The sequence below is a fragment of the Cetorhinus maximus genome, chromosome 3 (assembly GCF_964194155.1).
Source record: "Cetorhinus maximus chromosome 3, sCetMax3.hap1.1, whole genome shotgun sequence".
NCBI lineage: Eukaryota > Metazoa > Chordata > Chondrichthyes > Lamniformes > Cetorhinidae > Cetorhinus > Cetorhinus maximus.
The window spans coordinates 114,249,592-114,265,958 of NC_135881.1; positions in this window are offsets into that span (position 1 = coordinate 114,249,592).

The following is a 16,367-nucleotide window of genomic DNA, read 5'->3' on the forward strand; positions in this document are numbered from 1 at the left end:
CCGAGGCCTTGCCCGCTCCAGCATAAAATCATTGTGTGGTCAGATTGCCTAAAAATCCACTGTGGGGGGAGCTTAAAATTCAGGCCCATCTCCTGAGAATTTCCTCTGGGGAGGTTTCTCAATCGATCAGTGTAACTTCAGTGGAAGATTGGAGGAAGTCCTGACTAGACTGCATAAAGAGGGTGACTGCCCATATTTCACCAAATTTTCAGTGGCAGGGCAAGGTAAGCCCTGAGGAAATTTCCAGCAAAATGTACGTATGTATTTCAGGATGATAATCTGGACAGCAGCACTCTTCTAATTCACTTACGTATTTTTCTGAACTCAGAACACCTGTATTTAAGGCAAATAAAGCTTTATAGTTGTTTAGTTGCCGGCCACCATTGATAGACTCCAAGAAGATTCTGTAGACAAACTGAGGGATAAATTCAGGAGCGTGCATTTTTGAGCTCCTTACCTGCAGAGTTCTTTAGTTATCAACTCACCTTTTCCTCGAAGGATTGTGAGGTGTTAAAGTTTCGGGTGGCCCCCTCCAGTGGTCGATCTCTGACTGCCACTGTGGATCAATTTAAGCTACAAGGAAATAAAACATAGCTAAAATAAACAGTAGAGATGCAGTGGCAGACTTTTAAGGAGACATTTAATGCCTCTTAGCAAAGATTTATCCCAGTGAGAAAGAAAGACGCTTTGAGAAGGATGCATCATCCGTGGCTAAATATGGAAGTTAAGAATAGTATCAAATTAAAAGGAACACTGTACAATTCTGTAAAGCATAGTGGTAGGTCAGAAGATTGGGCAGATTTTAAGAACCTGCAAAGAATGACTAAAAAATAATAGGGAGGGAGGACGTAGAGTGTGAGAGTAAGTTAGCTAGTAATATGCAAACAGATAGCAAGAGTTTCTACAAGTATTTAAGTAGGAAAAGAATAACTAAAGCTAGTGTTCGTCTTCTGGAGAGTGAGTGTGGGAATTAATACTAGAAAACAAGGAAATCGCAGATGTGTTGAACAGGTATTTTGTGTTTGTTTTCACTGTAGATGACTTGGAAAACTTCCCAAAGATACTTGAAAATAAGAGGTGAAAGGGAGGGAGGAACAATCACCATCACCAGGGGAAAGGTTCTAGAAAAACTATTAAATCTAAAGTCTGACAAGTCCCCAGGATTCGATGGCCTACATCCTAGGGTCTTAAAAGAAGTGGCATTGATTATAATCTTCCAAAATTCCTTAGATTCTGGAAAATAACAAATGTAACACCTTTATCCAAGAAAGGAGCGAACTAAAAACAGGTAACTACAGGCCAGTTAGCATAACATCTGCCATAGGAAATTGCTAGAATCCATTATTAAGGAGGTTAAAGCAGTGTACTTACAAAATCATAATGTGATCAGGCAAAGTCAACATGATTTTGTGAAAGGGAAAGCATGTTTAACTAATTTATTAGAGTTTTTGAGGAAATAACAAACAAGGTGGATAAAGGGGAGCCTGTAGATGTGGTGTACTTGTATGCCAGAAGGCATTTGATAAAGTACCATGTCAAAAGATTACTACACAAGAAAAGAGCACAGTATTCCAAGGGCTGGTGCCTGCTCGAGAGAGCGGGTGTGATGCAGGTGCTTGGGGAACACGGTGGTCCTCTGGGGTCAGGGGTGGCCCTTCAGGGTCGAGAGTGCAAACACCTGCTGATGAATCTAAAAGGGAGAAGAAGGACATGTCATTAGTTAAAGTCATCACACCGTCACTGTGCATGCCAGGCACCCTGGTGAGGCAATGGAGATCTGCATCATGGTGCCCTCGTCTTTCGATTATCAATGAGGACTCCAGGTTCAAGGCTCATATCAATGAAGAGACCACACTAGAATGGTTGCATAAGCTGAAATCCTCACCTCAGTGTACTGCACTCTTACCTTCGTCTGACACCCCAACCTCACCATGGCTGGTTGACCGAGGTGCATGGCACCTCTCAAGCTCCAAGGCCTCCTGCTCATAGCGGGAGAGGATGAAGAGATGTGGGGGTCCCCCGCCAGTCCGTGACCTCTCAATGCTGTTATGGGATGTCTTCTCCTGAAAGGACAGAGAAACATTTTAGTCCACTCTCTGCCTGCAGCACCATTGCAGCCAGGCCAACCACTGCTGAAAAACACCTCGCAGGGCACATCCAAGTCATGGCCCTTGCACCAGAAGGCACTCAGTCCGAGCAGCCAGGGCTCACCCTCTTGGCCAACTCCTGCATCAGTGACAGTTGGCACTCAAACTCTAGCACTCCTGAGGTCCACGGGGGATGGCCAGCCCAAAACACTTCAGCACACTGACCCATGCTCACCCTTCCTGAGTGCAGCAGGTCATTGAAGCGCTTCTGGCACTGGAGTCAGGTGTGCCGCACCACGCCATGGCTGTCTGCCCAGGGTGCCACCTCCACCCATGCCTTCTTGGTGAGGTGCGGTGGCCTCCTCCTTCCATCCCTGGGGACAAGAGTGTCCCTTCTGGCAGCCAGCTCCTTCAGGATGGCAGCGAGGCACTTGTCAGAGAAACACACGGCCGATTGCCCCGTCGATCTCACCTCATGCTTGGGTTTGCCTTCCTGGGTCGCAGCCATGTCGCTGCTGGAATTCCGACGCGGGCAGCCTCTCTGGGGCTACCTGCGCCATTTTTGAATCAGCTGCCGGGTCGCCTTTGGACCCAGCGGGCAAGAAAACCCTGCCCCCGCCCAGCCCTTCTCGGAGGTTCTCCAGCCAGTTTTCATGCTGGCGGGCCTTAATTGGCCCACCAGCGTGAAATCACCTTCCAGCCTCGATCGCGGGCGGCAGTAAGCTTCCCGAATGCCACTGCCCACCCCACCGAGCCCACCTGCCAAGGTCATAATTCTGCCCTTGGAACACTGTAAGCAGCTCTGGTTTTCATACTGCAGAAAAATTATTGAAGGAATGGAGAAGGTTCAGAAAAGATTTACAAGAATTTAACAGAATTGAGAGAATCCAACCTGATAACAGTCTTTAAAATTCCAAAGGGATTTGATAGAATGGATGCAGATAAATTGCTTCCATTTGTGGTTGAGTACAGAACAAGGGAGGCACCAATAGAGCAAATAAGGAAATTCCTTTACACAGAGAGTGGTAAGAATGAAATTCTGATGAAAGGTCATTCACTTGAAACATTTACCCTGTTTCTCTCCATAGATGCTGGCTGATCTGCTGAGTACTTCCAGCATTTTCTGTTTTTATTTCAGATTTCCGGCATCTGCGGAATTTTGCTTTTGAAATCCATCCCATTCTGGATGACTTTTTATTTGAACAAGAGCTTCCAGATGTCAGTTCTAAATTTGCCTTTAACTAATTTGAACCTGTGTCCTCTGAATTTATTGTGCAATGCAATTGAAAGCAAAATCTTGGCTCTGCCTTTTCTATTCCCTTATCTATCTTGCACATCGCTATAAAATCAACTCTTGAACGCCTTCGTGCTCAGTGGAAAAGCCCAAATGGTTAGGTTTTGACTTTAAGTGATCGTGTAAAATGGTGACAGTGGCAGCCATTTTACATCTCTCCTGATTTTTAAGCAGTGATTGTCACAGGCGATTTTTTTTTTAAAAAGTTGTTTAAAATAACACGTTCTTGTTCAGTCGGAGGGCCATTGCCATCCCAGGATCAGCCTGCTCCCCACACCCTCCCCACACCCCATTCTCCTCCTTCAGCAATCCCTTACCTGCGAATGTCTGTCAATGAGGCAGGCAGCACAAAATTTGCTTGGGCAAGCTGTATCTGGGAGCACAGCAGGTGCTGGCACCTCACTTACATTTTTTTAATTCTTTCACGGGATGCGGGTGTCGCTGGCTGGGCCAACATTTATTGCCCACCCCTAATTGCCCTTGAGAAGATGATGGTGAGCTGTTCTTGAACCGCTGCAGTCCATATAGTGTAGGTACACCCACAGTGCTGTTAGGAAGGGAGTTCCAGAATTTTGACCCAGTGACGGAACAACAATATAGTTCCAAGACAGGATGGCGTGAGGCTTGGAAGGGAACCTGCAGGTGTGGTGTTCCCATGGGTCTGCTGCCCTTGTCCTTCCAGGTGCTGGAAGTCATGTGTGCAGAACATGCTGTTGAAGGAGCCTTCATGAGTTACTCTTGTAGATTATACACACTGCTGCCATTGTACATCTCTGGTGGAGAGAATGAATGGTTAAGGTCGTGGATGGGGTGCCAATCAAGTGGGCTACTTTGTCCTGGATGGTGTTGAGCTTCTTGAGTGCTGTGAGAGCTGCACTCATCCAGGCAAGTGGAGAATATTCCATCACACTCCTGACTTATGCTTTGCAGATGGTGGACAGGCTTTGGGGAGCCTGGAGGTGAGTTACTCACCGCAGAATACCCTGCCTATGCCCTGCTCTTGTAGTCACAGCGTTTATATGGCTCGTCTAGTTCAGTTTCTGGTCAATGGTTATCCCCCCAAGATGTTGATAGTGGGGGATACAGCAATGATAAAGCCATTGAACATCAAGAGAAAATGGTTAAATACTCTCTTGTTGGAGATGGTCATTGCCTGACACTTGTGTGGTGCAAATGTCAGTCACCACTTATCAGCCCAAGCCTGAATGTTAAGTCTTGTTGACATGGACACGGACTGCTTCAGTGCCTGAGGACTTGCGAATGGTACTGAACATTGTGCAATGGTCAGCAAACATTACCACTTATGAAATTATGATGAAAGGAGGTCACTGATGAAGCAGCTGAAGATGGTTAGGCTTAGGAAACTCCTGTGGCGATGTCCTCGAACTGAGATGATTGGTCACCAAAACCATAACCATCTTCCTTTGTGCTAGGTATGACTCCAACCAGTGGAAAGTTTTCCCCCTAATTCCCATTGATTTCAGTTTTGCCAGGGATCTTTGATGCCACATTCAGTCAAATGCTGCCTTTATGTCAACAGCAGTCACCCTCACATCATCTCTGGAATTCAGTTTTTTTTCAGGTTTGGACCAAGGCTATAAATAGGTCAGGAGCTGAATAACCCTGGTGGAATCTGTGCTGAGCATCAGTGAGCAGGTTATTGCTGTCTTAGTGCTGCTTGATAGCACTGTCGATGGCCCCTTCCATCACTTTGCTGATGACTAAGAAGAGGCTGATGGGGTGGTGATTGTCTGAGTTGGATTTGTCCTGCTTTTTGTGCACAGGACATAACTAGACAATTTTGCACATTGTTGGAGAGATGCCAGTGTTGTAGCTGTACTTAAACAGCTTGGTAGGGATGCAGCTAGTATTGGAGCACAAGTCTTCAGTACTAATACCAGAATGTTGTCAGGGTCCATAGCTTTTTCAGTATGCAGTGCCTTCAGTCATTTCTTGATATCACATGCAATGAATTGAAGTGACTGAAAACTGGCATCTGTGATGCTGGAGACCTCAGGAGAAGGCTGAGATGGATCATCCACTTAGCTCTTCTTGCTGAAGATGGTTGCAAATGCTTCAGCCTTATCTTTTGCACTAATATAGTGGCCCCCCTATAATTGAGGATGGAGATATTGGTAGGACCTCCTCCTCCAGTCGGTTGTTTAATTGTCCACCACCATTCACAGCTGAATGTGACAGGACTGCAGAGCTCTGATCTGATCCATTGATTGTGTAATTGCTTAGCTCTGTCTATCACATGCTGCTTCTGCTGTTTGGCACGCAAGTAGCCCTGTATTGTGGCTTCACCAGGTTGACACCTCATTTTAAGGTATGCCTAATGCTGCTCCTGGCATGCACTCCTGCACTCTTCATTGAACTAGGGTTGATCCCCTGGTTTGATGGTAATGGTAGGATGAGAGATATACCGAGCCATGAGATTACAGGCTGTAGTTGAGTACAATTCTGCTGCTGCTGATGGCCCACAGTGCCTCATGGATGCCCAGTCTTGAGTTGCTAGGTCTGTTCAAAATATATCCCATTTAGCACTGTGGCCACACAATAAGATGGAGGATATGCTCAGTGTCAGGACTTTGTTGTCACAAAGACTGTGCAGTGGTCATCATGGATAGATGCATCTATGACAGGTAGACAGGTGAGGACCAGGTCTAGTATTTAGATAAAGCCCATATTCCAATACTGGGCCAGCCTCAGCCTTGAATGTATGTCATGGTCTTTGTGTCCAGAGCTGGGCACCAAGGAATTCCACCTCACTGAATACAAAATCTATAAGGTACTGTTAAACTCGTAAAGGTTTGACTGAAGTTGAATAATGCGTGCCACATTATACAAAAAGTTTAAAAGTAATGAAAAGACGCAGTTGGATTTTTAAATTATTCTGCCGAAGAAAGATGTGATAAGTTAGATGATTTTCCACTGGAAGTGTTTTCCCTGACATGGCTTTTTTACCCTTTCCTTTAAAATGGGATATTTGAAAGTAATCTTCATTTCTTGGCAGAAACAAACATGATAACATACTTTTATTGGATCCCTTCCTGACAGCCAATAACCTTGCTTATCTTGAGTGACCATTTTAAATGGATGACCTTAGGGAGGCAGTGGACTGGGGAAGAGAGGAATTTGTGGGCTTCCCCCTTTTGAGTCTTTTGAAATTCAGATCTTTGGGATCTCTTCTTTTGCTCACAGGGAAGGTAAAGAAGTCATGACTGGCTTTCAAATACTAATCAGATAGACAACATATTTGAATGCACATTTGTTTCTGTGTAGCTGCTGGTGCAGTGAATTTTATCCCATAGGATAATACTAATTCTATAATAAAGACTCAACAGTTTCTATCTTACATTACAACATCCTAAATATTACAAATTCTTGCATATACTGTATACACAGTAAAGTCCCTCTGAGACAGATTCCTTGCAACTGTAGTGATGATAAACACAGTCTTGTGATCAAAGCTAAAAGGATATTTATTTGTCTTCCTAGCATAATCTTCAGGGCATATGTGGCAAAGGAACAGATCTGTTGTAGAGCCAAATAGGGTATGGAAGTGTCATTTATTGATTAGGCTAAATTCTATTGACTGTTTCTAGTGTGTTTAATTCAAAACAACAAGTAACTCATAAATGTTTTATTGATTTGGTATGCAGGATCGAAGATTTTTTCATGTAGCTGCAGCAAAGGTCATAAGCAGAGAAATAATAAAAGCAGGGAACAGGGAGGCAATTTTCATGAGTAAGCAAGATTTACGGGCAATTTGTTTTCAAATTTAAGAAGTGTTGCTCCATTTGCATGGGTCACTGGAATAAAATTGATGCTGCCAACACAAACATAAACATTATGAAATGTGGCTGTGTTAATATTACACACTCTTATGTCAAATAGTCAGCCACCATATGATAATATACAAGTTGCATACTGTTAGGAACCAGAGATTGTTTATGTACTTATACACTACAAATTAAAATCTTTATGCCCTTGTTATAGAATTGATTTTCCAGGAAACTTTTCTTGATGGAAACATTAAACTTTATTTACAAGACAGCAGCAGCAGCTCCATGTGTGCTTCTAACCCTATAACTAAAGAAGAACTCCCTCTAGAGGTTCCCAATGCTGCTAACTCATTGGCTTACACAGATCATGTGATCTTACAGCACAGGATTATTCTTAAAGCTACAGTTCTACGTTTATCAAAACTATAATTACTACATTCCTCCCCCTTTACCTTTTCTGTACATTTTGATTTACAAGGATATTTATCTCATGGCATTACAATATTTACACAGGTCATGAAATTACAAGTTCAGTCTTTCAGGTCGTTTCCTGATCCATGTGGAATGTTGTAGCTGCACGATTTCTGAATCTTTGGCAGGAACCATATTCTCTGGAACTGCATTAATATCAGGTACCTCATTACGCACAGCAAGTTCAGTGTCTTCCACTCCAACAGAGACATCAGGCATGTCTATTCTTGGTTGAGCAACTTCAACAGGAACTACATGTTCAGCAATAGTTACAGGTGGAACATCATTTTGTCAGGGTATCTCCCTTCTTCTTAAATGATACACATGCTTACGGGTGATCCAGCCCTCCACTTCCACATGGCACAACAATAGTCCGGTCACAGAACTTACTTTACCAGGTAACCACTTCGGTCCTCCACTGAAATTCCTTACATATACTGCTTCTCCAACAGTAAATTGTCACTCACAACTATGCAAATCATGAGTCTCTATTTGGTTTCCTTGGCTTTCCTCCACCTTCCCCTCCAAATTGGGAAGTATCAGGCTTAGGCCAGGATTTTCCCCTCGGCGATTTGGGGGCGGGGCCCACTTGCCAAGGGGAAAATGACGCAGGATGACGTCGGGAGGAATCCCTGACATCATCCCGGTCCCTTTAAATTTTTAGGAAGGCGGGCAGACAACAAAATCAGCTGTCCGCCCGCCGACCTGTCAATGCCCAATTAAGGCCATTGACAGGCTAGTTAAGATAATTAAATACCTGCCCGCCCAACCTTAAGGCTGGTAGGCAGGCCAGGAGCCCCAGCAGGCTTCTATAATACATGAAAACTCATCCACTGGCGGGATGAAGCTTCATGCCCGTTTTTAAAAAATGTAATAAATTTTAAGTGTTTATTATTAACATGTCCCATCTCGTGTGACATTGTCACATGAGGGGGACATGTTAATAATTTTAATATTTTTCTATTTTTAGACTTTACTTACCTGTCACTAATCTCCCTGAGACAGGACTTTGCCTCAGGGAGCAGTGCACTTTTTCGCACGCATGCGCGAAAGAGCGCACTTTGACAGATGGGGATTCCCTCCACCTCCCCCACCCCACTCCCCGTACAGGAAGCGAATATTGGCCCGCCCACTCAAAATGGCTGCGGGCCCCGTTTTGGTGGCGGGGGTTGGCTGTCCGCCCGCCCTTGAGCCAGTGGGGCCTGCACGCCATCCGAGGGCAAAATTCTGCCCTTAGTCTTGTTTGAAGATGGCGCCTCATCAGTAACTCTGCAGGTATTGCACCTGTCATAGTTTGAGGGGGTTTGTTCTGTAGTGAAATAGGAAATAAACAAGTTTAGTTTCTAACTATTCACCTGGTAACTTTTTCATTCCCACCTTAAGAGTTTGTACTGTTCTTTCCGCCAGTCTGTTAGATGACGGATGGTATAGTTCACTCTTCACGTGGCTGATACCATTCAGGCTGACAAATCCTTGAAATTCAGCACTAGTAAACACAATACCACTATTTGAGATGATTACTTCTGACAATCCATGGATAGAGAAAGTTTGGCATAGTTTCTATAGTAGCGCCTGACATTGGCGATTTAACCTCATAAAAGTCTAACCACTTGGAATGAGCATCAATAATCAGTCGAAACATGGTTCCAAGAAAAGGACCGACGTAATCCATATGTAATCTCACCCAGGGTCTACCAGGCCACACCCATGGGGCTGCCGCTGGCAACTTTTGTAGCTGTTGGCATTGCACACAGTGTTTAAGCACCTTCTCAATGTCGTCATCCATTCCCAACCACCAAAGATAACTTTGTGCTATCGTCTTCATTCTTGAGATTTCCGGATGGGCACTGTGTAACTCCACTAAGAGTGGTTCCCTTCCTAGTGAAGGAACTACTACTCGTGCACCCCATAATAGAATACCATCTTGACTGCTCATCTCATACTTGAGTTGAAAAATGGCTTCAATTCATCAGAGATTGGTTCCTGGGACCATCCATGTAACATTTGGTTTCTCACTTGAGACACAACTGGTTCACAATTCATCCAGTTTCTTATCTACTCAGCACAGACTGGTGAGGAATCCAGGATACTCATCACTAATACGAGCTCTTGGGGAATCAGAACACGGTCATTGTTCTCTTGCAAAAGGCTTAGGGCATTGGCATTTGCTACATGAATCCCTGGTCTATGCACAAAGGTGTATTCATATGCTGCTAAAATTAGGGCCCATCTCTGAATTCGTGCAGAAGCTCTGGGAGGGATAGCCTTTTCCTCGCTAAACAGACCCAAAATTGGTTTGCGGTCCGATGCTATTGAAGTGTCCCCCATGCACATATTTGATGGAATTTTTTTGCACCAAAAATAATCGACAGACCTTCCTTTTTGATCTGAGAATATCCTTTTTCAGCTGTGGTAAGTGTTCTGGACACATAATCTATTGGCCTCTCTATACCGTTGTCCATCTTGTGAGATAGTACCGCTTCCACTCCATAGTGGGACGCATCGCAGGTTAGCGCCAATTCTTCAGTCGGGTCGTAACGCACTTACAAATTTGAAGAGTGTAAGAGCTGTTTTACTTTTATGAAGGCTTTTTCTTGGGGTGACTTCCAAACTCAACGCTGGTTTATCATGGAGATGAGCTAGAACCGTTGATAAATTTGGAAGAAATTGGCCTTAATAATTTACCATCCCTAAAAATGATTTAAGTTCAGAGACGTTTTTAGGTGCAGGTGCCTCTCTGACTGCTTTAATCTCCTGTTTAACAGGGTGTAACCCTTGGGCATCTACCCGGTGGCACAAATAAATGACTTATTTTGCCTGAAAAATGCATTTTTCTCGCTTTAGGTGCACTCCTAAAAATCAATTCAAGACTTCCTCTAGATTAATCAAGTGTTCTGTTTCCATGAATCCAGTTATTAGTACATCGTCCAGGGAGACCACAACTTGAGGTAGCCCTTGTAGCAAGCTCTCCATTGTCCTCTGAAAAATAGCATTGGCCGAAGAAACACTGAACATGTTTACACGTGTGTATTGATATAATCCTTTGTGGGTGTTTATGGTCACAAATTCTCAGGAGGCATCGTCGTCCAGTTCCAGTTGCTGATATGCGTGACCCATGTCAAGCTTTGTAGATGTTGTCCCTCCTGCTAGTTTGGCATAGAAGTCTTCAATCTTGGGAATAGGGTACCTGTCCAGTTTGGCAGCTTTGATGACCATTAATTTATAGTCCCAACAGATCTGGATGGTCTGGTCTGTTTTATGGACAGGGACTATGGGTGCTGCTCACTCTGAGAACTGAATCGCTTTTATGACACCCAGCCTCTCTAGCCAGATCAACTCAGTGTCAACCTTGTCTCTCAGGACGTATGGTACCGGTCTTGCATTCAAGAAGCGAGGAGTTGCTTCTGGGTCCACGCAAATCTTGGCTTGTAAGCCTTTGATTTTTTCCAGTTCATCCTTGAAGACGGTGTCATTTTTTCCAGCAGCTCTGGCAGTCCTCCTGCTCGCAACTGGAAGATTTCGGACCAGTTTAATTTAATTTCCTTCAACCAATCACAGCCTAGAAGGCTTGTCCTTCACCTTCTACCACCATCACTGGTAGTTGTGTTATTTGGTGTCTATAATATGCAGGTACTCTGGTGATACCTTTTACCTGGATTTCTTCACCTGTGTACGTTTCCAACTTGGCAGATGTTAGTTCCAAATTTAATTGTTGAGCACCTTTATTTAAATATCTGAAAGTGTGTTCTCCTATTACAGTGGCAGAAGCACCAGTGTCTACTTACATTATTAAGGTTTTACCATTCACTTGCAATGTGACGGTAATTGGCTCTGTCTTCCCAACTTTCTTGTTGAATAAGGAATAAATGTCAAAATTGGTTGTTTCTGGCTCTTCCATGCTATATACTTCATTGGACTTTGTTTGTTGCCTGGGAGCCTGTTTTAATTTTGCTTTACAATGTTACAATATGTGCCCATTTTTGTGATTAAAAATAGCACTCCATCTTTTAAAATTGCCAATCATTAGGAGTATGATTGTTTCCACATTGATAAAAATTATTTTTCGAATTTGCTGCTAAGCTTTTTCCTCTAAATTTTCGGTTAGCGGGGGTCATTTTCTGCTTCACAGTGGAGTCCTGGCTTTTCGCACTGCTTTTGGATGACTATTCCCACCCAACTTGGAAAATGGCGCCATTTTGTCCACTTTGAATTGCTTATGAATCCCTTACAGCACTTTCTATCACAGGTGCTATTTCTAATGCTTTCTTAAAGACAAGATTCACTTCAGCCAGCAATCTTCACTGAATAGCATCCTCTTGCATGTCACAGACCAAACAATCTGAGCATATCATTCAGGGTTTCACTGAAATCACAATATTCAGTTAGTTGCTTTAATTTCACCACGTAGGTAGCAATGGTCTCCACAGAGGCTCTATTCCGTGAATTGAACCTGAGCCTCTGCATTGTGACTGAGGGCTTGAGTTGGAAATGTCCCTTAATGAGGTCTACTAATTAACTGAAGGTCTTCGAATCAGGGGCACTGGGGACCATCAAGCTTTGAATTAAACTGTAGGTTTTGTTCCCACAAATACTCAGGAGAATTACTCCCTCTTTTCCTCTTTCGTTGGCTTGAAGGTAGAACTCAAGACATTCTATATATTGAGAGCAGTCATCTTTGGCTGGCTCAAAGGGATCAATTCTGCCAAACTGTGGCATCTCAGAGAATATATCTTCCTTTCTTTTTAATTATCTTAGATACTCACAATCACTGGGCGAGGATAGCCCCAGATCTGATTTATCCTCGTCACCAGTTTGTTATAGAGTTGATTTTCCAGTGAACTTTTCTTGGCGGAAACATTGAACTTTATTTACAAGACAACAGCAGCAGCTACATGTGTGCATCTAACTCTATGGGCAGGATTTTACGTTCGTCGGGCAGGCGTGCGTCCGAACTGATCGGGTGTAAAATCACGCATGATGACATTGGGCAAAGGCCCCAATGTCATTGCACATTCTTGCGACCTTTCAAACGGTAGGCATGCGGGTGAGTCGGCAGCATGACCGCTGACAATTAATAGGCCTATTAAGGCCCTTAAGCAATTAATTAATTTGTATTTTTCATTGCCTGTCCAACCTTGCGGTTGGCAAGTGGGCAAATAGGCCAGGCAGCCTTTGCATTTTTAATGAAGCCTTATCCACGGGTGGGTTGAGGTTTCCAACGGTAAATAAAAATCCATTAAATATTTTTCTTCATCGTTTTAATCATGTCCTTGTTCATGTGGCTGATTCAATGTGGGGACATGTTTATATCATCTTTAAAATCTTTGGCCAGAATTTTGCCCTTGCCAAAACGGGGCCGGCCGCCATTATGAGTGGGCGGGCCAATTAAGGCCCGCCCAGCTGCCTGCCCGATGGGAAGCGCTATGCGCTTACTGTGCCGAGGGGGAGAGATTCCCCACCTGTCAAAGTGCGCTCTTTCGCGCATGCGCACGAAAGAGCGCACTGCTCCCTGAGACTAAGTGCTGTCTCAGGTAGAGTGCTGAATGTTTAAAAAACTTTAAAAATAGAGAAAGAAAAACATTATTAACATGTCCCCCTCATGTGACACTGTCACACGAGATGGGACATGTTAATAAATATGAGTGAAACTAATAAACTTTTTAAAAACTGAGATGAAACCTCATCCTGCCAGTGGTTGAGGTTTTATCTTTTTTCAGAAGCCCGCTGGGGCTCCTGGCCTGCTCGCCAGCCTTAAGGTTTGATGGGCAGGTCTTTCAATGAGTTTAATGATCCTGTCAATGGCCTCAATTGGCCATTGACAGGTCGGCGGTCGGACAGCTGATTTTGCTGTCCGCCCGCCTTCCTAAAAATTTAAATGGACCGGGATGAGGTCAGGGGTTCCTCCCGACGTCATTCCGCATCATTTTCCCGTCGGCGAGCGGGCCCCACCCCCAAATCTCCGAGGGGAAAATTCTGGCCTTTATTTTCGTCTCTCCAATTCCTCAGCTCCCTGAGGCAGCTCTATGCCTTCAGGGAGCTTTCCGCGCGCTCGCCCCCATGCATGCGCAGACATCCTACTGCCTCCACCCCTGCAGCACTGAGCTCCTCAGCATGCATTTCACGCTGGCAGGCATTAATTGACCAGCCAGTGTGAATTCATGGTTGGGGGCCGATCGTGGGCGGCGGGCTGCTTCCAGGCCCGCCTACTGTGCCTGCCTGACGAACGGAAAATTCTGGCCTATAACTGAAGAAGAACTCCCTCTAGAAGTTCCCCGTGCTGCTAATTCATTGGTTTACACAGATCATGTGATCTTACAACACTGGATTATTCTTAAAGCTACAGTCCTACGTTTATCAAAACTAAAATTACTACAGCCGCTACCTGAATAACAAGTACAAACATGCAGCAGTAAGTCAACCAGAAATCCTAGTTGGGTATTAGCTAAGTGAGATGTATGCAAATAAGAACATAAAAACATAAGAAAAAGGAACAGGAGTAGGCCATTCAGCTCCTTAAGCCTGCCACGCCATTCAATAAGATCATGGCTGATCTGCCCCAGGCCTCAACTCCTCTTTTGTGCCAGCTCCTCATAGCCGTCAACTCCCCGATATTTCAAAAAATCTATCTACCTCCTCTTTAAATACTTTCAGTGATCTAGTCTCCACAACTCTGTGGGGTAGAGAATTCTAGACATTCACTACCATCTGAGAGAAGAAATTCCTTTGCATCTTAGTTTTAAATGAATGTCCCCTTATTCTGTAACTATGTCCCCTAGTTCGAGATTTCCTCACTGGTGGAAACATTTTCTCAACATCTACCCTGTTAAGACCCCTCAGAATCTTTACGTTTCAATAAGATCACTCTTCATTCTTCTAAACTATAATGAATAAAGGTCTAACCTGTTTAGCTGTTCTGATAAGTCAACCCCTTCATCCCAGGAATCAGCCTAGTAAATCTCTTTTGACTGCCTCCAATGCCAGTATATCCTTTCTTAAATACAGGGGCCAAAACTGTACACAGTACTCTAGGTGCAGCCTCATCAACAACCTGTACAGTTGTAACAAGACTTCCCTACTTTTAAACTCCAACCCCCCAGCAAAATACAGGCCAAAATTCATTTGCCTTCTTAATTACTTGCTGCATCTGCATTCTAACTTTTTGTGTTTCATGCACAAGAACACCCAGATCACTCTGTGCTGCACTTTTTGGAGTCTCTCGCCATTTAAATAATAGTCTGCCTTTTGATTCTTTCTACCTGCATGACCTTACACTTTCCTACATTAAACTCCATCTACCAAGTTTTTGCCCACTCACTCAACCTATCTATATCCCCTTGTGCATTCCTTATGTCCTCATCACAACATGCACTTCCACCTATTTTTGTATCATCAGCAAATTTGGATATATTAGACTCTGCCCCCTCCTCCAAGTCATTAATCTAGATAGTAAAAAATTGAGGCCCTAGGACTGATCCTTGTGGCACTCCATTAGTTACATCTTTCCAACCTGAAAAAGACCCGTTAATCCTGACTCTCTGTCTTCTGTGTGTTAACCAATCCTCAGTCCATGCTAATACATTACTCACAATATCATGAGTTCCTATCTTGTACAATAACCTTCCATGTGTCACCTTATTAAATGCCTTCTGGAAATCCAAATACGTTACATCTACTGGTTCCCCTTTATCAAATCTGCTTGTTATACCCTCAAAGAACTCTAGCAAGTTTTTCAAACATGATTTCCCTTTCATAGAACCATGTTGACAGAGACCCATGTTGACCCTGTTTGATTGCATTCTAAATGTCCTGCTATTTCTTCCTTACTGTAGCATTTTTCTCAATGACGGATGTTATGCTGACTGGCCTATAGTTTCTTGATTTTTGTCTCTCCCCCTTCTTGAACAGGGGTATCGCATTAGCAGTTTTCCAATCTGCTGGGACCCTCCCGGAATCCAGTGAGTTCTGGAATATATCAACCAATGCCTCCACTATCTCTGCAGCCACTTTCTTTAAAACACTTGGATGCAGGCCATCAAGTCCTGGCAACTTGTCTGAATTTCAGATCTTACTAAATACAAGTCAAAGAAAAACTGACACCAATTATCTGTCTATAGGTGCTTGGTGTAATTTGTGAGAGTGTACTCTTTGATTGATTCTGATATGTTGCAGACTGACAGAAAGAGGCTGGATTGTGATCTCTTCAGTTGAAGCACCTGGGAAATGGTCTCCAATTGACAGGATGTTTGAAATCAAACTATCCCAACAAATACAAATTACTTCCCATTAGGATAAAGTCCAATGTCACCATCTATTTTAATTGGGGGAAAAGAGTGCCAGCCTGCGGTATTTATGCCCTGGTGCCAGCCGTGTGCAATATTTTCCACATTTGTTTTGTATTTTGGGAAAATGACCAGCTTGAGGAAGACCCACTTTGAAGCTACCAGCAGAACCTCACCTTGGGAGGACACATGCAGTCTGCCAATAGGAGTGGCACATACTAAACAACAGCAAGGCTCAGCTAATGAACTCTGCTCCCAAACAGCATACAGGACTAACTGCACTGAACCTATTCGTATTTGGCAGGCACTCTCCCTGTTGGTGAAAGTTGAAGATTGCATCACATTACGTAATATGTTGCTTTGCAAAAAAAGGTTAATCTGGAACCGTAGGCTATTTGAGAGAGGGAATGTGTTGAGGGGGTTAACATTTCTACTGACAATTCTTCAC